The sequence below is a fragment of the Theropithecus gelada genome, chromosome X (assembly GCF_003255815.1).
Source record: "Theropithecus gelada isolate Dixy chromosome X, Tgel_1.0, whole genome shotgun sequence".
NCBI lineage: Eukaryota > Metazoa > Chordata > Mammalia > Primates > Cercopithecidae > Theropithecus > Theropithecus gelada.
In genome coordinates, this window is record NC_037689.1 from 91,028,640 (window position 1) to 91,056,079 (window position 27,440).

At 38.7% G+C, this 27,440-nt stretch overlaps 1 long non-coding RNA gene and 1 pseudogene across 2 annotated transcripts in view; one reads left to right on the plus strand and one right to left on the minus strand.

Moving 5' to 3' along the window:
* LOC112615906 overlaps window positions 1–27,440 on the plus strand; it is a 161,339-nt gene that overhangs the window by 53,424 nt on the left and 80,475 nt on the right. The gene's annotated exons all lie outside the window — the stretch shown is intronic.
* Window positions 10,180–12,671, minus strand: LOC112615904 (annotated as a pseudogene). Its single transcript, XR_003117503.1, has one exon. The product of XR_003117503.1 is annotated as a cAMP-dependent protein kinase type I-alpha regulatory subunit pseudogene (transcript).

Below are 27,440 nucleotides of genomic sequence, written 5' to 3' on the forward strand. Positions count from 1 at the left end.
GTATGATATTGGCTGTGGGTTTGTCATAAATAGCTCTTATGATTTTGAGATACGTTTCATCAATACCGAATTTATTGAGCGTTTTTAGCATGAAGGGCTGTTGAATTTTGTCAAAGGCCTTTTCTGCATCTATTGAGATAATCATGTGGTTTTTGTCTTTGGTTCTGTTTATATGCTGGATTCTGTTTATTGATTTGCGAATGTTGAACCAGCCTTGTATCCCAGGGATGAAGCCCACTTGATCATGGTGGATAAGCTTTTTGATGTGCTGCTGCATCCAGTTTGCCAGTATTTTATTGAGGATTTTTGTATTGATGTTCATCAGGGATATTGGTCTAAAATTCTCTTTTTTTGTTGTGTCTCTGCTAGGCTTTGCTATCAGGATGATGTTGGCCTCATAAGATGAGTTAGGGAGGATTCCCTCTTTTTCTATTGATTGGAATAGTTTCAGAAGGAATGGTACCAGCTCCTCCTTGTACCTCTCGTAGAATTCAGCTGTGAATCCATCTGGTGCTGGACTTTTTTTGGTTGGTAGGCTCTTAATTATTGCCTCAATTTCAGAGCCTGCTATTGGTCTATTCAGGGATTCAACTTCTTCCTGGTTTAGTCTTGGGAGAGTGTAAGTGTCCAGGAAATTACCAATTTATTCTAGATTTTCTAGCTTATTTGTGTAGAAGTGTTTATAGTATTCTCTGATGGTAGTTTGTATTTCTGTGGGGTTGGTGGTGATATCCCCTTTATCATTTTTTATTGAATCTATTTGATTCTTCTCTCTTTTCTTCTTTATTAGTCTTGCTAGCGGTCTATCATGTTTGTTGATCTTTTCAAAAAACCAACTCCTGGATTCATTGATTTTTGGAAGGTTTTTTGTGTCTCTATCTCCTTCAGTTCTGCTCTGATCTTAGTTATTTCTTGCCTTCTGCTAGCTTTTGAATGTGTTTCTCTTGCTTCTCTAGTTCTTTTAATTGTGATGTTAGAGTGTCAATTTTAGATCTTTCCAGCTTTCTCTTGTGAACATTTAGTGCTATAAATTTCCCTCTACACACTGCTTTAAATGTGTGCCAGAGATTCTGGAATGTTGTATCTTTGTTCTCATTCGTTTCAAAGAACATCTTTATTTCAGCCTTCATTTCATTATGTACCCAGTAGTCATTCAGGAGCAGGTTGTTCAGTTTCCATGTAGTAGAGCGGTTTTGATTGAGTTTCTTAGTCCTGAGTTCTAGTTTGATTGCACTGTGGTCTGAGAGACAGTTTGTTATAATTTCTGTTCTTGTACATTTGCTGAGGAGTGCTTTACTTCCAATTATGTGGTCAATTTTGGAATAAGTGTGATGTGGTGCTGAGTAGAATGTATATTCTGTTGATTTGGGGTGGAGAGTTCTGTAGACGTCTATTAGGTCTGCTTGCTGCAGAGATGAGTTCAATTCCTGGATATCCTTGTTAACTTTCTGTCTCGTTGATCTGTCTAATGTTGACAGTGGGGTGTTGAAGTCTCCCATTATTATTGTATGGGAGTCTAAGTCTGTGTGTAAGTCTTTAAGGACTTGCTTTATGAATCTGGGTCCTCCTGTATTGGGTGCATATATATTTAGGATAGTTAGCTCTTCCTGTTGAATTGATCCCTTTACCATTATGTAATGGCCTTCTTTGTCTCTTTTGATCTTTGATGGTTTAAAGTCTGTTTTATCAGAGACTAGGATTGCAACCCCTGCTTTTTTTGTTTTCCATTTGCTTGGTAGATCTTCCTCTATCCCTTTATTTTGAGTCTATGTGTATCTCTGCGTGTGAGATGGGTCTCCTGAATACAGCAGACTGATGGGTCTTGACTCTTTATCCAGTTTTCCAGTCTGTGTCTTTTAATTGTTCCATTTAGTCCATTTACATTTAAGGTTAATATTGTTATATGTGAACTTGTTCCTGCCATTATGATATTAACTGGTTATTTTGCTCGTTAGTTGATGCAGTTTCTTCCTAGCCTCGATGGTCTTTACATTTTGGCATGTTTTTGCCATGGCTGGTACCGGTTGTTCCTTTCCATGTTTAGTGCTTCCTTCAGGGTCTCTTGTAAGGCAGGCCTGGTGGTGACAAAATCTCTAAGCATTTGCTTATCTGTAAAGGATTTTATTTCTCTTTCACTTATGAAACTTAGTGTGGCTGGATATGAAATTCTGGGTTTAAAATTCTTTTCTTTAAGAATGTTGAATATTGGCCCCCAGTCTCTTCTGGCTTGTAGAGTTTCTGCCGAGAGATCTGCTGTTAGTCTGATGGGTTTCCTTTTGTGGGTAACCTGACCTTTCTCTCTGGCTGCCCTTAAGATTTTTTCCTTCATTTCAACTTTGGTGAGTCTGGCAATTATGTGTCTTGGAGTTGCTCTTCTCGAGGAGTATCTTTGTGGCATTCTCTGTATTTCCTGAATTTGAATGTTGGCCTGCCCTACTAGGTTGGGGAAGTTCTCCTGGATGATATCCTGAAGAGTGTTTTCCAACTTGGTTCCATTTTCCCCTCACTTTCAGGCACCCCAATCAAATGTAGATTTGGTCTTTTTACATAATCCCATACTTCTTGCAGGCTTCGTTCATTTCTTTTTCTTCTTTTTTCTTTAGGTTTCTCTTCTCGCTTCATTTCATTCATTTGATCCTCAATCGCTGATACTCTTTCTTCCAGTTGATCGAGTCGGTTACTGAAACTTGTGCATTTGTTACGTATTCCTCTTGTCATGGTTTTCATCTCTGTCCTTTCGTTTATGGCCTTCTCTGCATTAATTATTCTAGTTATCAATTCTTCCACTCTTTTCTCAAGATTTTTCGTTTCTTTGCGCTGGGTACGTAATTCCTCCTTTAGCTCTGAGAAGTTTGATGGACTGGAGCCTTCTTCTCTCATCTCGTCAAAGTCATTCTCCGTCCAGCTTTGATCCGTTGCTGGCGATGAGCTGCGTTCCTTTGCAGGGGGCGATGCGCTCTTATTTTTTGAATGTCCAGGTTTTCTGCCCTGCTTTTTCCCTATCTTTGTGGTTTTATCTGCCTCTGGTCTTTGATGATGGTGATGTACTAATGGGGTTTTGGTGTGGGTGTCCTTCCTGTTTGTTAGTTTTCCTTCTAACACTCAGGACCCTCAGCTGAAGGTCTGTTGGAGATTGCTTGAGGTCCACTCCAGACCCTGTTTGCCTGGGTATCAGCAGCAGAGGCTGCAGAAGATAGAATATTTCTGAACAGCGAGTGTACCTGTCTGATTCTTGCTTTGGAAGCTTCCTCTCTGGGGTGTACTCCACCGTGTAAGGTGTAGGGTATCGGTCTGCCCCTAGTGGAGGATGTCTCCCAGTTAGGCTACTCAGGGGTCAGGGACCCACTTGAGCAGGCAGTCTGTCCATTCTCAGATCTCAACCTCCGTGTTGGGAGATCCACTGCTCTCTTCAAAGCTGTCACACATAGTCGTTTGTATCTGCAGAGGTTTCAGCTGCTCTTTGTTGTTGTTGTTTAGCTGTGCCCTGTCCCCAGAGGTGGAGTCTTCAGAGACAGGCAGGCCTCCTTGAGCTGCTGTGAGCTCCACCCAGTTCGAGCTTCCCAGCCGCTTTCTTTATCTACTTAAGCCTCAGCAATTGCGGGCATCCCTCCCCCAGCCTCGCTGCTGCCTTGCTGTTAGATAGCAGACTCCTGTGCTAGCAATGAGGGAGGCTCCGTGGGCGTGGGACCCTCCCGGCCAGGTGTGGGATATAGTCTCCTCATGTGCCAGTTTGCTAAGATCCTTGGTAGAGCGCAGTATTGGGGTGGGAGTTACCCAATTTTCCAGGTGTTGTGGGTCTCAGTTCCCCTGGCTAGGAAAAGGGATTCCATTCCCCCTTGTGCTTCCCAGGTGAGGGGATGCCTCGCCCTGCTTCAGCTCTGGCTGGTTGGGCTGCAGCAGCTGACCAGCACTGATTGTCAGGCACTCCCTAGTGAGATAAACCCAGTACCTCAGTTGAAAATGCAGAAATCACCTGTCTTCTGTGTCGCTTGCGCTGGGAATTGGAGACTGGAGCTGTTCCTATTTGGCCATCTTCCTCCGCCCCCTCCGGGTTTTTTTTTTTTTTAATTGATTTTTTTTTCTTTTCTCTTTTTGAGATGGAGTTTCACTCTGTTTGCCCAGGCTGGAGTGGAATGGCACGATCTTAGCTCACAGCAACCTCTGCCTCCCGAGTTCAACAATTCTCCTGTTTCAGCCTCCTCAGTAGCTAGGATTCCAGGCATACACCACAACGCCAAGCTAATTTCATATTTTTAGTAGAGATGGGGTTTCTCCGTGGTGGTCAGGCTGGTCTCGAACTCCTGACCTCAAGTGATCCACCCACCTTGGCCTCCCAAAGTGCTGGGATTACAGGCGTGAGCCACCATGCCCAGCTGCATTGATTTTTTTAATTTCAATTTTATTTATTTATTTTTTGCTCTAGTCTTTATTAGTTCTTTTATTCTACTAATTTTTGGCTTGTTTCCTCTTGCTTTTCTGGTTTTTTTAAGATGTATTGTTAGATTGTTTACTTGAAATTTTTCCTCTTCTTTGCTATAGGCACTTAATAGCTATAAAAATCACTCTGAGTACTGTTTTTGCTGCTGTATCCCAGAGGTGTTGATATGTTATGTTTCCATTGTCATTTATTTGAAGAAATTTTTCAATTTCCTTTTAATTTCTTCATTGACTCACTGGTCATTCAGGAGCATATTGTTTAGCTTCCATGTATTTGTATCATTTCCAAAATTCCTTGTTATTAATTTGTAGTTTTATTCCATTGTTTTCAGAAAAGATGCTTGATATTATATCAATTTTTTTTAATGTTTTAGGACTTGTTTTTTGACCTATCATATGGTCTGTCTTTCTGAATGATCTATGTATATTCTGCAGCTCTTAGATGAAATGTTCTGTAAATATGTGTTAGATCCATTTGATCTATAGTACAGATTAAGTCCAGTGTTTCATTGTTGATTTTTCTGTCTGGAATATCTGTACAATGCTGAAAGTAGGGTGTTGATGTATTCAGCTGTTTTTGTATTGGGGCCTATCTCTTTAGCTCTAATAACATTTGTTTTATATATCTGGATACTCCAGTGTTGGGTGCATATATATTTAAAATTGTAATTTCCTCTTGCTGAAATGACCCCTTTATCATTATATAGTGAACTTCTTTGTCTCTTCCTGTAGGTTTGTCTTGAAATCTCTTTTGTCTGATATAAGTATAGTGACTCCTGCTCTTTTTTGGTTTCTATCAGCATGGAATATCTATTTCTATCTTTTTATTTTCAGTTTAATTTTGTATTTATATGTAAAGTTTGTTTGTTATGGGCAAAAGAATAATGGGTCTTCTTTTTTTACCCATTCTGCCAGTTTATGACTTTTGATTGGAGGGTTTAGAACATTCCTGTACAATGTTATTATTGATAAGTAAGGATCTACTCATGTCATTTTTTTGTTATTTTCTTGTTGTTTTGTGGTCTTCTTCCTCTTTCTTTCCTTCCTGTCTTTCTTTAGTGAAGGTGATTTTCTCTGGTGATATGATTTAGTTTTCTTGCTTTTTGTTTTTTGTGTTTCCACTGTAGAATTTCTGGTTTGAGGTTACCATGAAGCTTGCAGATTCTATCTTATAACCCATTATTTTAACCTGATAACAACTTAACAGTATTTGCGTAAATAAGCAAACAGAAAAGGTGCTAATAAAAACTCTGCACTTTAATCCCATTCCCTTAGTTTTTAAACTTTTTATTGTTTCTATTTGTTTCTTGTTGTACTCACTATGTTTGGAAAAGTTATTGTACTTATTATTTTTTATTGGTTCATTGTTTAATCTTTCTACTTAGGATGAGTAGCTTACATACCAGTTACAGTGTTATAGTATTCTGTATTTTTCTGTGTACTTACTATTACCAGTGAGTTTTACACCATCAGGTTATTTCTGTTTGCTCATTTAATTTTTTTTTCCTTCTGATTGAAGTACTCCCTTTAGCATTTATTGTAGGAAAGGACTGATGTTGATGAAATCCCTCAACTTTTGTTTGTCTGGGAAAGTCTTCATTTCTTCTTTATGTTTGAAGGATATTTTTGCTAGGTATACTGTTCTAGGATAAAAGTTTTTTTCTTTAGCATTTTAAATATGTCATGCCACTCTCTTCTGGCCTATAAGAGTTTTCCACTGAAAGGTGGGCTGCCAGATGTATTGGAACTTCATTGTATGTTTTTTGTTTCTTTTCTCTTGCTGCTTTTAGGAACCTTTCTTCATCCTTGGCATTTGGGAGTTGGATTATTAAATGCCTTGAGGTAGTCTGTTTTGGGTAATATCTGCTTCGTGTTCTATAACTTTCTTGCACTTGAATATTGCTATCTTTCCCTATGTTTTTGAAGTTTCTTGTTGTTATCCCTTTGAATACTATTCCTACCCTCCTCTCTTTCTCTACCTTCTCTTTAAGGCCAATACCTCTTACATGTGCCCTTTTGAGGCTGTATTCTGGATTCTGTATGTGTACTTTGTTTTTTATTCTTTTTATTTTTTATCCTCTGTGTATTTTCAAATAATCTGTCTTCAACCTCCCTAATTCTTTCTTCTCCTTGATCCATTCTGCTATTAAAGGACTCTGATGCAGTCTTCAGTATACCAATTGCATTTTTCAGCTCCAGAATATTTGCTTGATTCTTTTAAATTATTTTATTCTCTTTGTTAAGTGTATATGTTAGAATTCTGAATTTCTTCTTTGTGTTGTCTTGAATTTCTTTGAGTTTCTTCAACACAGCTATTTTGATTTCTTGGTCTAAAAGGTCACATTTCTCTTGTTTTTCCAGCACTGGTCCCTGGTGCTCTATTTAGTTTACTTGGTGAAGTCATGTTTGCCTGGATGTTGGTGATACTACTAGATGTTCTTCATTGTCTGGGTGTTGAGGAGTTAGGTATTTATTGTAGTCTTCACCATTTGGATTTATCTGTAGCCATCCTTCTTGGGAAGGCTTTCCAGATATTTGAAAAAAGCTTGGATACTGTGATGTAAGCTGTTTCTGCTGTAGTAGGCATCCAAAGCCCAGTCTTCTGTAGTTCTTGCAGACTTGTAGAGATACTGCCTTGATGGCTTTGGACAAGACCTGGGAGAATTCTCTGGATTACCAGGCAGAGACTCTTGTTCCCTTCTTCTACTTTCTCCCAAACATACAGATTATCTCTTCATTCTTAGCCACCTAAAGCTGGGGCTGATGTGACACAAGCAGCCCGGTTGCCACCACCACCATGACTGTGCTTACTCAGACCTCAAGCCAGCACAGCACTGGGTGTCACCCAAAGCCTGCTGTAACCACTCCCTGGCTACTGACTATGTTCTTTCAAGGCCCTGGGGTTCTACAGTCAGTGGGTGGCAAAGCAGCCAGGCAGACATAATTCTGGGTTTGAGTCCAGTCTCCACCATCTTCCAGCTTTATGATGTTTCCTTTCCTTCAGGGAAGCAAGGTCGCCCAGGCCCTGGGTAGGTCCAGAGGTGCCATCTGGGAGTCAGTGACCAGAGTCAAAAAACTTCAAAGTCTACCTGATGTTCTATAGTACTGAGGCTGAGCTGGGACTCAAACCACAAGATGCAGTACTTCCCACTCTCTTTCTCTTTCCAAAGGCAGAGGAGCCTCACTTGGTAGCTATCATTCTTAGGCCACAAGGAGTACTGCCAGAATACCTCTGATCTTCCGTAAAGGAAGTTAGCTTGTGGTGATTTCTACCTGGCCTGGGACTCACCATTCAGAGCAGTGGGCTCCCCTCTGGTCCAAGACAGATCCATAAATGCCATCTAGGAGCAATGTTCTCGAATCAGGGACCCCAAGAGCCCACTTGGTGCTCTAAACCCCTGTGGCTATGCTGGTACCTAAGGTGCAAAAATAAGTCCCTTTTTCTCCCTGCTTTTCTCTAGCAGAAGGGATTTTGCCCCATAGCCACCACAGCTGGTTATGTGCTGAGTCCCTCCCAAAGCCAGCAAGTATCAGAGGCTCACCCAAGGTCCTCAACATAGTACCTGGGTATCACTGCTGATTATTTAGAGCCCAAGGGCCCTTCAGTTAGCAGGTGATGATTGCTGCCAGAACTGAGTGTTTTCCTTCAAGACAGCAGGATCTCTTCTGACCCAGAAATGTCATCTGGGAGCTACAGCCTGGAACGGGGGACTCTGCTTTTATTGGTACCCTATCCTGCTGTGGCTGAGCTGGTGCCAAGATGCAAAACAAAGCCCTTCCTACTCATCCCTCTCCTCTCCTCAAACAGGAGGAAAGGGTCTTTTGGAGCCATGAGCTGTGCAGCCTGGGGTAGGGGAGGAGTGATGCACTCCATTGGCTGCCCCAGCTGGTGTCTCAGTATTTCATGAGCGACCCCATTCCCCTGTCTTTGGGCCAGGTTCAACAATAGCTCTCTCCTAAGACTTTCAGTCCTTATGGCCTACAATGCCCTTCAAGTTTACTTGGAGACATAGAGCACTGTGGGCCTTGGTGGAGAGGTTTGTGGGAACTCAAGTTCTGATCACTAGGATTGGTGATTTCCCTTTGGCTAGGGCTGATTTAAATGCTCCCTGCATGTGCGGGCATCAGCTGAGTTTGTTCCAATTTTCCTTTTTGCTCTAAAGGACAGCACTGAGTTCAATGCCTCACAATTGCTGTGTTCTTTCTCCCTGACCCCAAGAAGCTCTCTGCACCATGCAGCTACTGCTGGGGGGTAGGGGAGGGTGGGCGTCAGTGATTCAGGGCTGTTTTTTCTATCTTCAGTGCGTCTTTCAGCAATATGAAGTTAACACCAGGTACTCTGAGTACACACTTGAATTTTATTTTCTATGAAGGTGTTTTTGTGTGTGTGTAGATGGTTGTTAAGTTGGTGTCCTTGCAGCAGGGATGATCAGTGGAGCCTTTTATTTTGCCATTTTGTGCCGCCTTCTTTTCTGTTGTTAGATATGTATTTATAAAAATTGTATAAACAGCTGTATGCCTTAGCAAATATGTATCTCTAGCAAATTAATTATTTATAATCTTTTACGTATAAATTAATAAAGATTAAACCAAGTTCTAAGGAAATTATCAACGACCTATAAATCTTTACAAAGATCTAATTATATATTTCTTTTAAGAATTTAAATTATTTCATCTCTTTTTATTACTTGACCTACCATTAAGACAATCTATAATAAAAAAAAGTATATTAGCACACATGGTATAATCAGACTGGTAATCAGGAAGCAATACAAAACGGTCCTTTGGCCATCTATACTTTCTAGAGCAGTAAATCTCATAAATTCACTTACCAAGCCCAGGAATAATGACTTTTAAAAGCCTTGAATATCAACTAAGACAAATTACGCCAATTCTGATTTCTCATATACACAAAGATAAAGCTTTAGATGTGATCATTGTTTAACTAGACTTATCTTTAAATTTTTTAATTAAAAACTACAGAAGGGAGTAAACAGCAAGCCAAATGATTTAAGAGTAAAACTCACTTAGAAAGCATTATATGTGTCTAAATATACATGAGCATGATTATATACATACATGAAACTGCAATTTTATGGCATTCTAAGTAACTCATTTAAGTACATTTTGGCATTTAAACAAAGATCAAATCAAGCTTTAAGCTTGTAAGAACATAATTTTCATTTTTAATTTTTTAAATATAAAAAGGTAGCTAAACACAAAGTACAGATCAGAAAACCCTAATTTAATATAGATTATTTTGGAAATTAAAAAATTTGTAACATGGTGGCTTTCTTACCCACCCTAAAATGTACATAAAGCCTCTTCCCCAGATTTATACTTCATACTTAGTAACAACCTAAAAGTTTTTCAAATGTATGAAAAAAATCTACCATGACCAATTTAAATTACCTAGGAAAGGGCAGGAGAGGGGATGAATATTCAGAGTCAGTTAGTTGCACACAGATGGAAAAATGCTTTCAGTCACTCCCAAATATAACCCTACATTACCTTATATATAAATCACAACAAAAATAAAAGTGCCTACATTACAGAACTGTGAAAGTTTGTTTAAAAAAATAATAAAAATAAACTGTTGGGTATCATTGGAATAATGTAACACGTAAGGCTGGAAAATACTGATACTGAAATAGAGTTAAGACTCAATACACAAATTTACTTTAAAAACGAAAGGAAAGAAAGAAAGAAAAGTTTGCCAGAGAAATAAATGCTAGATAGGAAAGCAGGACTTTCAGCAGGATAGCCTTTTAGACCAATTTGATACAACACAGACACATTACACCCTACCATCAACCCACCAGAAATTCTGAAATAAAAAGGAAAAAAAGACTAAACCAAAGTAAAAAACTTCTTCCAAAATCTCATGCCCCAGTGAATCTCACAGGGAAAATTCCCGACACTGAACTTTGTCCGCCTGCCATTTCTCCCTTTAGCAGCATCACCTCTTTTCTCGGTTAGGACGTTTGCTCCATCTGTATCTAGTCATAGCAAATCCAATCTCCTGGAATCAGTTTAATAAGCAGAGGAGATTATACTGGAGTCAGCTGAAGGACATACTTTAACCAAAAGTTCTAAATTAACAACCAAGATTGCAGACCTCAAATTCTTATTCTCAATTCAGCATCTGATCAATTATTTGGCACTAGCTGGATAAAGGTCTTAATCGAAATTTGTGAGCCGAGGCAGATGTAGTTAAATACTAACCAATATTTGCAGTCTATGAGTTAGTTTCAAACTTAAAAGGCAGGTATAGATAGCCACACTTAAAAGTATTTCAGAATTGGAGAAGAAACATTAATAACAACATATAAATAAAACCAGGCAGATTAGCTTGGCAAACAAAAATTCTGGAAAAAAAAATTGAACCAATCATATCTCATTGATAATTAGCAAAAATGGGCATTTTTCCACCCTTAAACTAGTTTAATCACAGGCAGATGTCTTTCTACTATACTAAGATTTTCTATATCCATTTTCCCTAATCTTTAGAGCTTGATGAGAAACCATTTATTCTACAAAGAAATACAGCATATATGACCACAGTCTAAATATGCTTAGAACTGGAAAATTACGTCACTTAAAAAAAAAAAAATCTTGCACTGTTACATCATTACTCTACGGTAATTCAATAGGTGCTGGGATCTGCCCTCACCAAAAAGCATGGCACTCACTGCCCAGGGTGAATACTAACACTGCACAAAGAGAAGCAGTAACAGCAAAGTCTCCATAGAACTCTTTCTATTTATTTAACTGTGTATGAGCATTCAGTTAATGCTCCAAATTGAAAATAGTGCAATAAAAGCAACTTTCAATATATAAACAGACAGGAAGCTGCGATGCCAGTGGCCACTTGGCACTGCAAGTAGGGAAAATAAAGCAGTCTGCATGAGTGAAGCATGGATTGGGGAGAGGAGAAAAGGGAGGCACAGGAGGCAGATTTCAGACAGACGGTGACACAAAACTGTTGTACTGCTGGATGTTTCATTTGAGGATGTCTGAGCATGGGCCAAGAACACATTCAAATCTAGGTCGGTCCAGCTTAACGCACTTCAAGGGGCCACGAGCAACGACTGTGGCAGCGCGAGGACGATTCATCAGTAGTGCAATTTCACCAAAATAATCAGAAGGCCCCAATCTTCCCACTTCAACAAACTCTTCATTTTCTGAGTGACGTTGTAGCACAGCAGCTGACCCCTCTAAAATAATGAAGAACTCCTCCCCTGGTTCTCCCTGCACCACAATCTTCTGCCCATCTTCAAACTGCACTGGTTCCAATGCATCAGCTACCGTAAGACGTTCCCACTTGTCCAGAGACTCTAGAATAGAGACTTTACTGAGGAGTTCCTCATACATCTTCCGCTTTCTCAGTGTGCTTCCCATGAGGATTCTTCTATAGCTGTTTTGGTCGATGCCCCACAATTTCACATTTGTCTTTGCTTTGACAGTGGCTGCTCTAGGTGTTCCATAAATCAAAGCAAGTTCTCCAAAGCTCCCTCCTTCCCCAACACTAGTTGCCCATTCATTGTTGACATAGACATCCGTCTCTCCTTGATCAATCACATAGAAGTTATCCCCTTCATCACCTTGCTGAATCACAGTCTCTCCTGCGATAAAGGAGACCGAAAACATGGCATCAAAAATATCACTTCTCTCATTATCATCAAGATGTGAAAACAGCACATTCTTCTCAATGGCTTTGGCTAAAGCAGCCATCGTCTTATAATCTTTTGGTATAACCTTTCTAACATATGATGTGGCATCTTCCTCCGTGTAGACCTCAGCGCTAATAGCCCTCGACGCCTCCGACCTTTAACCACTGGGTTGGGTGGAGGAGGAGAGATCTCATCTTCCCTTGAGTCTGTACGAGTGCCTGCTTTCTGCAGATTCTGAATCTGTTTTGCCTCCTTCTCCAACCTCTAAAAGTATTCCCTGAGGAATACCATGGGTCTCTCAGGTCGAGCAGTGCACAACTGCACAATAGAATCTTTGAGCAGTGCTTGAATGTTATGCTTCTGGACGTAGAGTTCACATTCTTGAAGGCTGCGTGCCTCCTCGCTGGCGGCAGTACTGCCAGACTCCATGGTTCTCTGGGGACGGGCAGCGGCGGGCGCGACGCTGCGGGTGCGAGGTGGCGGCGTACCGAGCTCCCTCAGCGCTTTGCTCCCAGCCCCGCTCCACTCTGCGATAGGGGCTAGGCGACAGCTCCACCGGAAACGGCCCTAATTATATATTTCTATGTCTCTTCACTGTCCCCTCACTCATACGTACTTCCTAGCCTTTGGTATCTATCATTCTAATCTCTACCTTCTTAAGATCAATTTAGTAAAGTAGTGTGACTATAGTTAACAACAATGTATTGTATATTTCAAAATAGCTAGGAGACAGGACTGGAAATGTTCCCAATACATATAGATAATAAATGAGGTGATGAATACCTCAAATACCTTGACTTGATCATTACACATTATATACATATAAGAAAATATCACATGTACCTCGTAAATATGTACAAATATTATGTATCGATAAGAAATTAAAGTTTAAAACACCTTTACAAATTTTATGTTACATTATACATATGTTTTTCCATGTAACTACTAATGGGCCAGTGTTTTTTCCATGTAACTATTAATGGGCCATGAGAATTGGGAACATAAATAGGCCTTGAACCCACATAATTCCGAGTTTGAGTCCAGTCTCCACCATCTTCCAGCTTTATGATGATTGCCAGGTTATTTAACATTTCAAGACCTCAATTTCATTGTCTACAGAATTGGAACAGTAATACGCACCTGATAGTCTTGTTCTTTGGGTATTTATAGTATTCTATCGAAGGCAATGAGCTATTTAAATTCAGAATACTGCCCTTACTGTATTTGGAGGGTTGTTGTTTTTGTTTTTTTTGTTTGTTTGTTTTTTGTGGGTTTTTTTTTTTGCTATTTTATATTACATTGCAAGAATTATTTTGTTAATTCTTTTCAGTACACAGAGAAAGCAGATACTTGGTAATCTTTACAAGGACAGGATGGATGGCCATCTTTCTGATCACTCTATCTTTAGGGCCAAGCATAGTGTCTGACTCATGACAGATACTCAGTAAGTATTTTTGGACTCAACAAATGAAAAAGCATTTATGCATTTTGCCTTTAAGTTATAATTCAGCAATTTAGAACAATTGTGAAATGCTCAGATTAGTACAACAAGTGCATCTTATAGTGCTTTGTAGTACAGGAAGTTTTAACAGTCTTGAGTGACTAGAGCAAACTTTTAGCAAAATACTACCTAGTGGAAGTTTCACTGAGTCATCCTGAACATGCCAGCAGGCTAAGCTCTGAATAGCAGGTCATTTATATATTGGCAAATTTCTAAATGTTAGAAAATCTTGAAAATCTCTAAGCCTTGTGGATATTTTAAATTTTAATTTACTTAAGAAATACAGCATCTTGGGCTGGCTAGGCACTGCAGAGAAAGATGAGTAATCTGAATAAGCTAATAACATAGAAAGAGCAGACATCCAGTACCAGGTTATAGATGCTACAATTGAGGTTTGAACAGGTTGCCAGGGAAGCCGAGGGCAAGAGGTATAATCTTACACTTGGATGAAGTGTGGTATCCTGGGGTGTGGTGAAGTGACAGAATAGTGCCAGGAAATGTATCTTAGAGGTGTCAACCATTGGAGCTGGGTTGTGAAGGATAGCTAAGATTTAGTAACTAAAATGAGGATGTCACAGGCAGAAGAAACAATATTTGAAAAGCCCTGGGTTGAGAGAAAGAATGCCATATTTTGTAAACAACAAGGCATCTATATAGGTGGATTTTAGATTAAAGGCATGTGGAGAAGAGGATGAATTAGGCCTAATATATCAGGTTCAGGAGTTTGGATTTTATTTATCAGGGCATAGTGAAAATAACTGTACCTTTGTCCTGATACATGCTTTGGGTCTCCAGTATATGTATCACTTATCAAACTGAACTGTAATAGACTGACATTTTTAGGCCTAGATTACTATGGTTTGTAGGACCAATGTGATTTACATAATGCTCCCTAATTTGTTGCAATTCTGTGACTTTGATCTGTGACTATAATAATTATCATGTTTTGCACATGTATGTTTATTGAAGCACTATTTAAAATAGCAAAGACATGGAACCAATCCAAATGTTCATCAATGATAGACTGGATAAAGAAAATGTGGTACATATAAACCATTGAATACTATGCAGCCATAAAAAGGAATGAGATCATGTCCTTTGCAGGAACGTGGATGAAGTTGGGCGCTATCGCCCTCAGCAAACTAACACAGGAACAAAAAAACAAACACCTCATGTTCTCACTCATAAGTGGAAGTTGAAAACTGAGAACACATGGACACAAGAAGGGGAACAACACACACTGGGGCCTGTAAGGAGGGTGGTGGCTGAGGGGAGGGAGACCATTAGGACTAATAGCTAATGCATGTGGGGCTTAAAACCTAGATGACCAGTTGATAAGTGCAGCAAACCACCATGACACACATAACTTGTATAATAAACTTGCACATTCTGCACATGTATCCTGGAACTTAAAGGAAAAAAAGTGATCATGTTTGTATCCTTGCTTTGTGCTGCAACCTTTCACAGCTTTTAGTGAGCCCACTTTGGTAACCCCTCTCCCAACTTTCTAAATTATGTTTTCTATTCTGCTATATACTAACAAATTAAATCATTAAACTTGCTAGAATTATGTGTGAATTAAGACTAAGTTCCATGTAAAGATATAGAGTACATTTGCTACCATAGGTCTGCTCTTGTCCATGGCAAACAATGCCAATTGATCGTAGTTTCTATTCTCATAGAGTCGACTTAAGACCTCAAAATTTCTTCTTAACACAGCTCTGTTTCAGGCAGCTATTACCTAATTAGTAGAAGTTGTTAAGAGTGATTAACTCCAGTTTTTATGACTAGTCTAAGAACTCTCTTTTGAGTACATTTTGTGAGTCTGAACGCAGGAACTATTTGATTTCACAGATTTTCTTTGTTGTTTAATTTTCGTTTCTCAGCTATGGTCACAGAGGTGAGAGTGTCAGAGAGTGCAGGTATTCCTGCTCCAAGCCCTACATGTTCATGCACTTTAATTGCTTAAATTATTAAGTAGATTAAACTTTTAAATTAAAGCCTGGCCTACCAACAAAACTCCAGGCAACCAAAGGATTTTATGAGCATTCTTGTGATTTGGTCTAGGAAAAACTGGTCTGAGCATCACAGATTATTAAAACTTCGAAGTCCCATAAAATTACTGTCTAATTTTACTCCACTAATTTTGTGGATGTGAAAAAAGATGACCGGAGAAGCTAAGTGACTTTCTCAATATAACACAGTGAAATCAAGCCTAGAGCCCAAGGAACTCAATTTTATAAAATCCTCTGTGTACACCTTCAGAATAGAAAAGGTAAACTCTAGTTAAAGTGAAATTATTCCCAAGCTGCTTTCATACTAGACTCTGAATTAATGAGATTTTATTGTTTAGAAGTATAGAAAATTTGACTATGTTTTCTTACCTTATGCAAATATCACTGACTGAAGTTATACGACAAAATGTTTTAAACTTGGGCTCCCTGCATTTTCTCCCTGCTCTAATTTGTCTTTCCAGGGGAGCTGAAGGAGATGTTGAAGACATCCTGCTTTCAATAAGCCAACTGGATCCTCCTGTGGTTAGTTCACTTAACTTTCTGTCTGAGGCTCCAACTGTCCCCTTGGCATTGTATTGGCACAGTCTCCATTATATCATATCTCAGACTCAGTAAATTGAATAAAAATATTTTATTGGTTGATTTATAGGAATAAGCAACATATCCCTGAGTTATCAGAAAATACTTGCAGTTGAAATTGTAAAAGATTGATATTTTATAGAAAACATTGTTTACTATCTCTCTGGGCACTAGGAAACATCCCTTAAAAAGGGTAGTTTGCCCCTGTCCAAAACCTCTGTTTTGTTTTCCCCTGTGACTAATTTCTTGAGGTCGTTTTAGAAGTCCTGGTCGTTATAATTGTTAATGAAATGTTTAAATGTTTAAATGTTTAAAATGTATGTGTAATTGTGTATTGGTAAGAGTTAAACATACATATGGAATGCCAATTTTTGCTAAGAAGCTTTTTTTGAGATTACCCAGTAACAGCAGATGGTAGGCATGCTTGCCTGTAGGTAAAATATGAATGTTTTAAAGTACTTGAATTTACTGTTAGCATGAGCACCTAAAATAAGTGATTGACTCCCTCCTTTCCTGGATCCACATCTCTTCCTAAATGATAGAATGTAAGCTGCCACTGTGCTTCAGTTAAAATGGGGGCAGTCACTTTAAGAGAGCCTTGTGTCCTGATTGCAGTGGCATGTGGCTGCTGTACTCCAACTGGTGGGGCCCTTGCCCTCTCATGCAGGGAAACAGATGACCCAGGGGCTAGAGGTTTTGGATACACATTCTCCTTGTTCTCCACATATTGTGCCAACATTTAGGATTAAAAGTGTGTGATGGTGTGTTTCCTTCTAAAATTCTCTATCTCTTCTTTGGGAGTCTGGAACTTAGGGTGGCGAGTGTTAGCAAAATAGAGTATATTTGCTTTTGTTCACTCAAGATTTAATACAGAGGAAACTTAATCTTCATACATTTTGTTTTCACATAACTCTAAATGGATTCCTTTGAGCTAGAATTGGCAGTTGTTTGCTGATATGTAATGGAAGCATATGCACCTTAAAGAGGATTTAGAAAGGAATCCGATGATATGAGGAAGATTCCCATTAAACAAAGTGAAATTTGACCATACATCATTCATAGTATTTCATGAGGTAGAAAGAAAATATTGTTGAGAAGAGACCAATGTAGTAGCATAACATATTTTACAGGGTAAACTTTTTAGGTTATTATCATGAGCACTCTTACTAAGTGAGAGTAATGCAGACTTAAGAACGTTTCTCTTATTATTCTTAATTAAAGACTAGTGACAGCACTAAGGCTGATGGCGAACAAAGCAAAAATATCTAGTATTGCAATGTATTTTTTCCTATCCTTTCTTCTCTTCATTCCATCATTCTGAGTTACATGAATCTTATGGAATAACATGATGGAGTAATGAAGGTCATCATGGGAGCCACAATTTATTGCTTAAATCAACTTAGAGCAGAATCATTGCAGGATTTGCCAATGTCGATATCCATGTCTTTAGTTACCATATATTAAGTTATAAGGTCAGTGTCTTTAATTATTTCAGGTATGGAAGAAAATTCAGCTGAAATTTGCTAGAAAATGAGTTGTGTTGGAAAGAGACTGTAGAGACAGGCAAATGGAAGAAGAAAGCTTCTGTGCCCCCACAGAAAGCGACTGAAAAGTGTTAGCATGAGCAAAAGTTCCTATCTAATATTATATGCTTTCCTTTGCTCCCAGGTAAGGTCCTGCTGTTTTGAAAAGGTTCTTTTCTTACCCTTGTCTTGCATACATAAAAAACACCGCCTTTTTTTCTTGACTGTCCAGAATGGTTGATACTGTTTTTAAAAGACTCTTTGTCCCCTTAGTTTTATCTTTAAAGTCTTTCAAGCTATTGGCAACTATACCAAATTTTCTATATACTGTTTTGTAGTGCAGTTTTTCACAAAAAGAAAGAAAGCAGCTTGATCTTTTTGGACTTGAGGCACTGATGAAATGTTCCTGAAGACATTTATGATATAGATACCCAAAAGTAGTATTCAGATTAAAAGCCACTCACCACTAATGAAATCTGGATTGAATGTTTAGTTTGTTCTAAATTTAGAATTAATATTAATGTAGCTGCTGTTTCTCTCTAGATATTTTTATAGTCAATTCAAATTACATTTGTTTGGCTTTTTTCTCTTTTTAAATTAGGGAATGTCCCTCAAATGGGCATGTGCTGAGGTTAATATGACCATGTTTGCAAATAATCAGGGCAATTGTTTTTAAATTATTGCATAATATGATTTGGAAAATTTCTTCATCAGTATAAAAATATATACTTGGTCTAGAAAACATTGTCAAATTCATTGTTATTCTCAACTGTCAAAGAGTCTAAGTTGTACTGAATTCTCCTGTGTATGTCTTCATCTATACTTAGCAAAACAAGCTAAAACAGGATATACTATTCTTTTTTCATCTTACATTTCTTTGATTTCCATAGAGGAAAAGTAATTTTTATATGTTCTCTGATAACTACCTTCTCTCAGCAAAACAATTTTTGTTAAGTTCTTTCTTGTTGCTCTAGCAGCCCCTATTGCTTAGTGCTGCTCTCTGATATTCAGATATACTGTTGTGCCAACCGTTTTAAGGAAGCATCCCGTTGTATGCTATAATTAGCCAAAAATGTTCCTGTGGAACTTACAATGGTCATGTTAAAAGAATAAACTGAGATTCCAGTTTGTAAATTAGCTTTGTGGATAGGGTATACATGAATACATTTGGGGTTTGATCACAATAGCTTGAACTAAAACACAGAAAGTGTTTTTTTTGTTTTATCTTGTTTTGTTTTGTTTTACAGTGCAAAGCTGAGGACAAAACTAGAGAAGCAGTAGCTGTGTAGTTAAGCCAACCCAGTTAAATTTACTTATCTTGGGTGACTGCATGCCATACATACTATATGTCCAATACTGCTAAACACTGAGGGTGTTCTGGAAGTACAGATCTTCTGCCTCAGGGAATTTATATTCTAGTTGGGAAGTGTAAGCACTTAGAGACAGCAATAAATTGAATGCTAATGCATGTAATAAATAAGTACTGAGGAATGTAGAAAAGAGAAAAACTCCACCTGAACTTTAAAAATAATACAATCTAAATGCTCATTTCATGCTTAGAAAAATTGAGGTCCAAAACTGTTGAGGAACATGGCCAGGATCACACAGTTTTTAGCCTCACAGAAGAAACTAGAATCCAGATCTCATGGCTCATTCCAGGCTTCTTTACACTAGAGGTGTCTCCTAATTTAAGCCTCAGTTATTTCTTTGACAATGATTTCAAGTCAATCCTTAACTCAGATGCTTATTTCCTGAAGGACTAAGTAATATTTTGACATAAAATTCCTAGAAACCCATTTAACACAATGAAACATAAAAATTGATAATAAAAAAATAAAAATTAAATAAAACATCTATATTCATTTACAGATGATTATTAAATATATAAAATTAATTAGTGTGAAAAAGCTGCTTATGTTTCTTTCAGATAAATATTCTGTATGAGCTATATCAACTCAGAATACTTAAATATGAATTCAGTGAAACTGGGAATGACAATGCCTTGGAGCAATTCATTGTTCAAGAATCTTTGGACTGAATTCATAATTAGAGATTTCTGCTTGAATTGTTATTTGCAATGGTATACATATATACATATTTGGAGAGAGGCAGTTTCCAAGACCACATCTTCTTCCCTGATCTCTTGCTCTCCCATTTCTATAGTAGTTAGCTGAGTCACTGTAGTTGCAGACAGGCTTGTCAGTGATTGCAACTGATAGAATAAGGAGGTATCTGGGCTTCAGTGTTAACATCAGCACAGTTATTAGGCAATCTAAGTGGAATTTTGGCCACAAGAGAGGGAGCACAAGTCAAAGTATTTTAAATCAGGAATTTCCAATATACTTTATTGGATATGAGAGTTGAAGAAGAGGAAGGAATCAAATCCTGGCCTAAAGACATGGAATTACTGTGTCTTAAACAAAAGTGGGAAAAGTAGAAAGGAAATTCTACCTCTGCTACTGATACAAAGAGGCATGGATGTTTGCATTGAGGTGTATTGAGGCAATAGTGAATGCTTTTATTGGAATGGATCTTTGGCACACTTTACTTGATAGTGTATCTATGCTATTATGCTGACAGTCCACCTTGAGCTCACACACATCATTCTCTTCCTTTCAGATATCATTCCACAGAGGCCAGATCATGGCTTGCTCTGCCATTTGGAATGCTCTGAGCTTAAGCAGTTGTCTCAGCAATGCTTTTTATTTGTTTTTCCTTGAGGCCATGCCAAAGTAAAGCTCATTGAGATATAGCCAAAACTTCCAGATGTTGCTGGATGTTATTTTGTGCTCTCTGGGGAAAGCATTGTTTTCCAGTGAAACTCCTCAATTATTTTCTCCAAAACCTTTCTGAAAATTTTACTGAAGTAAGTAAAAAATGGAACAAACCTTCAGAGATATGAGATTCTATGAGACATTGTTTCTGTGTCTCAGAAACATCTGCATGGTGTCAATCCCGAAAGAAGAGGCTGAAGCACAAAATATGATTGAAAGAGTTTACCTGAGCCAAAGTAAGGAAAGCTGCCTGGAAGACTCAGACCCAAGTAACCCTGGATATGAGCTCCATTTGGCCTTTGTTACAAGCAGGTTTTTAAAGGCAAAAAAGGACAGCCAGTGGGCTGTCACAAAGTTGTTTGTCAGGAATTTTCACTGGTTTACAGAAATTACATTGATTATTAATTGGCTATATATTTTTATGGTATAGGGTGTTGGATATCGTGTCCAGTGTAGCATTATTAGGTTAATTTGTAGCTACTTGTGGCAAAAGTTTGCAGTTTTTCTAGCTAAATACATAGCTCAAAGTGGGGGGAAGTAAGATGTGATTGTTACTTCATTTGAATGCCTTTCTGGGCCTGATAATTTGAAAGGCCTCACATTCCTTAGATAGAAGTTCTTTTCTTTACTCGTTTCCCTTTTTTGATAAAAAATCTTTCTTCTTGAAAACATTGATGATCAAAATCTGTGTGTCAAGATGTCCCTCACTGCTGGAAAAGCTCATTCCTGGATAGTTCTTTCAAAGTCCCAGTGTCGAGATTGCAACTGATAGAGTAAGGAGGTATCTGGGCTTCAGTGTTAACATCAGCACAGTTATTAGGCAATCTAAGTGGAATTTTTTTGTGCTCTCATTGGGAAAGCACATTCCCTGGTAATCTCATTCCATGCTAGGTAGAGGGAAGGAAAGGAGACATCTCAGCAAGGAATTTAATCCTGTCTGGGTTTATGAACAATCCTTCCTTAGAAATAAAATATCCTAAGTATTTTACCTGTGTCTGGCAAAATTGGAGTTGCTTTTAGAAACTTTATGTCCCTTGGATGCCAATTATTTTAAGAAATTCATGCTATCACCCTTAGAAGCTTGCATATTTAGAGAGCAAAGGAAAAGATTATCCATATATTGGACAAGCATAGATCCCTCTGAGAAATATACATTGGCCAAGTCAGATTTCAATAATTGAAAAAAATTGGTAGGGCTCTCAGTATAATCTTGGGGCATAATGATCTGGGAATACTGGCAGTTGTCATAAGTAAAGGCAAATAAATATTGACTCTCTGGCTCTACTGGAATGCTTTAAAAAAAAAAAAAAAAAAAAAAGCACTGCATAAATCAGCCACAGTAAATTTCTCACTTTCAGGAGGGACTGCTGCCAAAAGAATATGGGGGTTTTGTACCATCGGATGTCTTGGGACCACAGCGTTGTTGACAGCTCTCAAATCTTACAGGAAATGCCGGCCCTTCCTGTTCAGCTTCCTATGGAAAGGGTCAGAATGTTATATGGGCTGGTGCAAGGAATAATTAGACCTTATTATAGGTCTGGTTCCTTTCATTGCTTCGGACCCTACTGGGTATTGTCTGATATTGGGTAAATCTTAAGCAGATTTACTTTCACTTTAATGGGGGTATTGAATATATACTTTTTTCTTTTCTTTTTTTCTTTTGTTTTTGTTTTTGAGACGGAGTCTTACTCTTTTGCCTAGGCTGGAGTGCAGTGACGCGATCTTGGCTCACTGCAAGCTGCGCCTCCCGGGTTCATGCCGTTCTCCTGCCTCAGCCTCCCGAGTAGCTGGGACTACAGGCGCCCGCCACCACGCCTGGCTAACTTTTTGTATTTTTAATAGAGATGGGGTTTTACCGTGTTAGCCAGAATGGACTCGATCTCCTGACCTCGTTATCAGCCCTCCTCGGCCTCCCAAAGTGCTGGGATTACAGGCATGAGCCACCGCGCCTGGCCGGTAGTTGAATATATCTTAATGTTAATGGAAGATTGGGACCATAAGTGGTCCAGCAAAGTTTGCAATAAATCATTAGTGTCATTTCCTATTCTTGGTTTAGAAAAAAAAAAAATGTCAGATCTGTTTTATAATCTCAGTGGTTTAATTCTCATTCTGTAATTGTTCCATTAGCTCCTTCTACTCTAAATTTAACATTTCCCCTTTCTGAGAGAGGGGAATGTATGTATTGCGAAGTTCCAAAAAATATCTCTCTGAGAGGTGTATAGGAGCCAAGGGACCATGCAGAAAGGAATGAAGGTTACTCAATGAGCCTTCATGGAATTCTAAGGGTTTGGACTTATATACAGTCATAGGTTGATTAGATACCCCTACAGTTCGTATAGTTTATTACTCTGAGGAAGGGGACGATTTAAGGGGTGTAGGGTTGAGGACATAAAGTGACTATGAGGGTGCATATCTGTTCTCCATTTATGAACATTTCCACTTCTCCTAATGGGAAAATCCCATTTTGATCCTCAGAGCAACCCTGTTCATCTTATGGCATCCTGTGCTTTTGTTGTTCCTGCTATTATTTATGTTTTCTACAATCCTTTCCAAAATGGCCAGGCTTTTTGGAATAGAAGCAGACACCTCTTTTATCATTAGAAGGAGGCATTTGTCTTTTCTTAAAAGGCCTGGTTTGACTAGCCAGTTGTTGAGGTGCAAATTAACAATCTTTAAGCCATTAGTTCTGTCTTTTTTTCTGATTCATTTTGGTCTGAAAGCTTACTAATTCATGGGTTTGTATATTCATCCAGTTAAGAAGCTAGTGTCTTTTAACTAAGGTAACCAAGTCCTCATTTAAGCAATTGAAGAAAGTAGAGTTTATGAGAAAATTGTTCTGGTAATCTTGGAGGCTAGTGTCAACCATTTTAGAATATTGTTTAAAGCTTATCTCATTACCATTCCAAATAACTACACATTCATCTGGCCTTTTGAGTACATTGCTCAACTCCCCTCCAATATACATTTTTTTTTTAAAGGAAAGACCTGGGGAATGGCATCATGGAGAGACTTGGATAAAATGCAGGCCCCTTCATGGTCTGCTTCAGTTTGTTTTTGAAAATCCTCTAAAGGATTATTTCAGTTTGCCTTTTTTAACCACCCAATGGCCTTGCCTTCTGACACCAACATATGAATTAATTGATATAGGTCAGAATATCCAGGCTCATAAGTTCAAAGTGTCAGTTCAAATTCTTTCGCAAACCATATAGAATCTTGGAACAGGTCAAGGAAGCCTTTGATAACACTCTTAAATTCAGTTTTTGCCCAAGGGGTGTTAGACCCACCTCTTCCTGTATATCACACTTTGAAAAAGGCTGCCAGAATAGAAGTTTCAGGGAGGGGATCAGAGACATGGAAAGTTTCCTCAGGTGCTGGTGCTAGAAGAAGTAAAGAAGAAGAAGTAAAGCAGAACAGGAAGGTTCAGATAAAGGAAAAGATGAAGATGCAGGGGTGGGAGAAGAAGGAAAAGTCAGAGTTGAAATTGAAAACATGTTTCTAATGGCAGTTGTTTCTTAAAAGAGGATTCAGAGTTTGAAGCTTGATTTCCCATAATTTAGGAGCTTTTCAAAAGTGAACAAGGTCATGAATATGTTTTGTGTTTGAAGTATGCTTCTTATGAACATCACTCCTCTAGATGTCACCCAAGAGTCAAGAATAGCTCTCTTATGTTTTCCATAATGGTTGAACTAGGTTACAATCCCACCAACAGTGTAAAAGTGTTCCTATTTCTCCACATCCTCTCCAGCACGTGTTGTTTCCTGACTTTTTAATGATTGCCATTCTAACTGGTGTGAGATGGTATCTCATTGTGGTTTTGATTTGCATTTCTCTGATGGCCAGTGATGACGAGCATTTTTTCATGTGTCTGTTGGCTATATGCATGTCTTCTTTTAAGAAATGTCTGTTCATATCCCTTGCCCACTTTTTGATGCGGTTTTTGTTTTTTTCTTGTAAATTTGTGTGAGTTCTTTGTAGGTTCTGGATATTAGCCCTTTGTCAGATGAGCAGATTGCAAAAATTTTCTCCCATTCTGTAGGTTGCCTATTCACTCTGATGGTAGTTTCTTTTGCTGTGCAGAAGCTCTTTAGTTTAATTAGATCCCATTTGTCAATTTTGGCTTTTGTTGCTGTTGCTTTTGGTGTTTTAGACATGAAGTCCTTGCCCATACCTATGTCCTGAATGGTATTGCCTAGGTTTTCTTCTAGAGTTTTTATGGTATTAGGTCTAACATTTAAGTCTCTAATCCATCATGACGATTCCTCAAGGATCTAGAACTAGAAGTACCATATGACCCAGCCATCCTATTACTGGGTATATACCCGAAGGATTATAAATCATGCTGCTATAAAGACACATGCACATGTATGTTCATTGTGGCCCTATTCACAATAGCAAAGACTTGGAATCAACCCAAATGTCCATCAGTGACAGACTGGATTAAGAAAATGTGGCACATACACACCATGGAATACTATGCAGCCATAAAAAAGGATGAATTTGTGTCCTTTGTAGGGACATGGATGCAGCTGGAAACCATCATTCTCAGCAAACTATCGCAAGAACAGAAAACCAAACACTGCATGTTCTCACTCATAGGTGGGAACTGAACAATGAGATCACTTAGACTCGGGAAGGGGAACATCACACACCGGGGCCTATTATGGGGAGGAGGGAGTGGGGAGGGATTGCATTGGGAGTTATACCTGATGTAAATGACGAGTCGATGGGTGATGATGAGTTGATGGGTGCAGCACAGCAACATGGCACAAGTATACATATGTAACAAACTTGCACGTTATGCACATGTACCCTAGAACTTAAAGTATTAAAAAAAAAAAAAAGAATAGCTCTCTTATGTATCCTAGACTGTTTCTAACTGCCGGGTGGCAGCAGGGTACTCAACATATAGGGGACCAGCTCCTCATATTATGTCCTAATGGAAGAGCAGAAAAGGGAGTTCATAAAGATGTTCTTCTGGGGGAGAGGGCCCCATGAGGCTACTTCATGTTGCATCATGGTTAATGACCCTGACACTTTGGTGTAGTCTCCAGTCACCTGCAGCACCCAAATGGGCCAAAGGAAGCAAATCACCTCTTTTCTTTGGGGCAAGAGAACTCATCCTCTGCATTTTTCCATTAGGAACTAACAGGAATTTGTCACAAATGAAAAGGTAGGTCTGAATTTCTAAGCGACAGCTGCAATATTAAAAAGCATACTATTAAAATGAAACTACCAGTGCCTAATTTCCAATACCTTGACCCAGACCTTACTTCTGTGGGATAGAGGTAGAAAAGGCTGAAGTTCTCTGGGGAGATCTTTGCCTGACTGTGACCCAGACCTCCTGTCATGAGTCAGAGGCAGAAGAGTCAGTTTTGTTTATGTTTTTCTTGTAACCCAGATATCTGACCTTTAGGGTAAAGATAGAAAACCTCAATTTTGAGGTTTGGAAAGTGAGGTTTGGAAAAAAACACCTCAAGCAGAGTCTAAACCTTCAACCAAAAAGTGGGAAGGACCAGATTTCAGTAGGCCTCAACACTTCACATTCAATAATTTCTCAAAGAGTCCAAATAAATCAAGAGGTTCAGAGCTGACCAAATGCTGAGTCAAGGAGGAATGTCAGATGGTCAGGGGGTGTGTTGCTCTGAATCCTGCTCACAGCACCAGATATGTCACCCTAAAAGAAGGAGAGTGAAGGACAAAATATGATTGAAAGTTTATTTCAGACAAAGTAAGGGCAGCTGCTGGGAAAACTCAGAGCCAAGTAACCTAGGATAGGAGCTCCATTGGGCCTTTGTTACAAGCAGGTTTCTAAAGGCAAAGAAGAGGCGCATGGAGTTGGCTGATACAAAGTTGTTTGTCAGGAATTCTCATTGGTTTACAGAAATAACATTGATTAGTGATTGGCTATACATTGCTAAGCTATAGGGTATGGGATATAGTCTCCAGTGCCACATTATTAGGTTAATTCATAGCTACTTCATAGCTACCAAGCAGTTTTAATAGATGAATAAATGACTCAAAAGTGGGGAGTAGGGTGTGATTGTTGTCTTACTTGAATGCCTCTCTGAGTCTGATAATTTGAAAGGGCTCATATTCTTCTACAAAAGTGCTCACTTTTCTTCTGTAGGCAGAAGCATATTGATGATCAGATGGTGGGCAGGGTTCATGCAAAGAATAGTGACACTTGGTGTTACTGTGTTTTATTTCTCTCCATTCCCACTCCTGACAAATTATTTGATTATGAACATTGAATTAAACATAATCCTCCCAATAGGATCATACGTCTTCCAGAGTTTGCCTGCATTATATAGAGCTTGCTCTAGTCTTTGACTCCACCTGTCTTATTCCCTTTGTGAGACAGCATGAGCTCTTTAAGGGCTATTTCTTATTCCTTACTATGCCTAAGAAGTTCCTAGGATAGGCAGTTGCATAAAGTTACAGCCCAATCATTGTTTGTTGAAATGATTTACATGTTTTCCATGAGGATAAAGCAAGGTATGAAAAAATTAGGAAAGGAAGTAATAATGGAGAGGTAGTCAGAGGACAAACATCTACAGGAATAATGGCATTAGAGTGAAGCAGGTTTTGAGAAAATTTAAATAGTAAAGGAGATTAGAGAAAATTATCAAGGGGAAGAAAAAAAAACTAAAGTAAGAGCCTGACATCAGTTATGGAAGGTCTGTGAGAGTAAGGATTCATTTCTTGTATGTGATGCATAATTTCAGCTTTTTCCATCTTGTTTTTAAAACTAGTAGTCACAATTTAATTTTAAATATTCACAGAATAATTAGCTGTGTATTTTAACATATATAAAAGTATCTTTCAGGCTGGGTGTGGTGGCTCACACCTGTAATCTCAGCACTTTGGGAGGCTGAGGCTGGTGAATTACCTGAGGTCAGGACTTCAAGACCAGTCTGGCCAACGGAGTGAAACCCCAT